Raw genomic sequence first — 1,762 nt, 5'->3', positions numbered from 1 at the left:
AACTTGGTATACTTACACATCTTGGGGAGAAGGTGTGTCGCGTACCAAAACAAAGTCACTACGACCTTTATTTGACCTTTAACTTGACCTTGATTATATTTTCCTTCCGCTCTATAACTCGGCCCCTAATTGACCTAGCTCTACCAAACTTGGTATACTTACACATCTTGGGGAGAAGGTGTGTCGCGTACCAAAACCAGATCACTGCGACCTTAATTCTTATTTTCCCCTACTTGCGCAATGACACTTGGTATACTTACACGTCTAAGAGAGAAAGTGCGCATTGGCACCTGTCTTTGACCTTTACTCTGGACTTGACGATAATCTCTCCGACTTTTAGTTTAACCCTAATCAACTTAGCGGATTATGCGAGGAAATGTTAAGACTTTGTAAAAAAAACATGAGACTTTTTAAATTGCGTCGTCAGTGATTAAATGACGTCATCCATGGGGGATACATGTAGTTGGTGACAACTGCCCTTTCTAGTTTACTTATTATATTACAGATTTCCTAATTCATGTGCTCCTGATATTTTCACATTTTTTATGGCAATTAAAAAAACAACTGTACAGATAAAATTCAGTTATCATCCAGAATGACTGCATCATCGGTGGCACAATGCAAACGGACACCTGTAAATTTATAGAAAGTGACAATAAAATGTAATTTTCCAAAGAGCTTTTGCTACTATTACTACTACTACTACTACTACTACTACTACTACTACTACTACTACTACTACTACGTATGTACGTCTTTTCTACTTATAGCTTTTGCTGAAACCCGGTTATTCACTACGCCATATATGAAACAGCCGAATGCAAGTTGAAACTGCACTAATATAGCCGCATGTGCAGGTATGAAATTTACCTACAGAGTAACAGGTGAAATTTATCTTGTGTTGAATGTGGCATAGACGCACGGATCACTGCATCGATTTGCCACAGGCGCATAGAGAGCTGGCACGCTACGTGTCCATGCAGTGTACCGTCTTGCTTCAGTGGTCATGCTCATAGCCTGAATAGCCAGGCAATGCATTTCATGGCCATCCTGTGGTGCATGCAAACTGACTGGGAAGCGGTTAGAAACCTCATTGTCACTGGCAGGTTGTTTGGAACGCTGATTGCCATGCAGTGAAAACGCTATATATATATATAGCGTATGGCGTCTACTGGAGCTGTGTGTGATTCGCGTGTGTTGTGTTGATCGAGTCCTGCGCGGAAGCGACTTGGATTTTCGTATTTGATTATATGCGTGGTCATATTTCACCTCTCACTGCTGACAAATGAACACTAATTAGGTAAATATTTTTGTAAAAATGGCTACTTGCTCGTGTAGCGAAGGTTTGACGACAAGCATTGTGACGTTACACATGACTGACCTCTTTTTTCACGAGGCTTTGGATGTTGCAAAATCATTTAGCACTGTTTATACTGTAATTTGTCGATTCATTATCTTGTTGCTAACAAGCTAAGTTGGATTCAGACCGATAAATTCGTCCCTAGATATTTTTTACAATCTGTAACAATTAAGATATATAGCGTGAAAATAGATATATGAAAATTTCTAGGGCACAATCCATTTGTATAAGTTGGACACAAGAGTTGGAAGCAATCTTTTTCGGTGTTAACAGCAGCAATGTAAATACAGTAATGTGATGGCTAGATTGTCCTGTATTTAGGAAGAATAGTAATCGCGTGAATGCTTCGTCGTAGCCATATGGTCAACTAGTAATTGAATACCTTCAAAGCTACAATTGGCT

The 1,762-nt window shown here is 39.5% G+C and overlaps 1 protein-coding gene across 4 annotated transcripts in view; it reads left to right on the top strand.

Annotated features, from left to right (window-relative positions):
- LOC106810809 (MAGUK p55 subfamily member 6-like) overlaps positions 1-1,762 on the top strand; it is a 53,126-nt gene that overhangs the window by 7,685 nt on the left and 43,679 nt on the right. For 2 of the 4 annotated variants that reach the window (XM_014814266.1, XM_014814273.1), the window contains exon 1: positions 1,167-1,300. The exons of 1 other annotated variant lie outside the window; for it this stretch is intronic. The gene's annotated coding sequence lies outside the window, so the exon portion shown is untranslated. Of the gene's footprint in view, positions 1-1,166; positions 1,301-1,762 lie in introns of those variants that run through there. One more of the 4 variants, XM_014814296.1, reaches the window with a different exon arrangement.

This window comes from Priapulus caudatus, unplaced genomic scaffold (assembly GCF_000485595.1).
Source record: "Priapulus caudatus unplaced genomic scaffold, Priapulus_caudatus-5.0.1 Scaffold17, whole genome shotgun sequence".
Lineage (NCBI taxonomy): Eukaryota > Metazoa > Priapulida > Priapulimorpha > Priapulimorphida > Priapulidae > Priapulus > Priapulus caudatus.
Note: the sequence above shows the minus strand (reverse complement) of the source record. Positions and strands in the feature narration are given on the sequence as shown.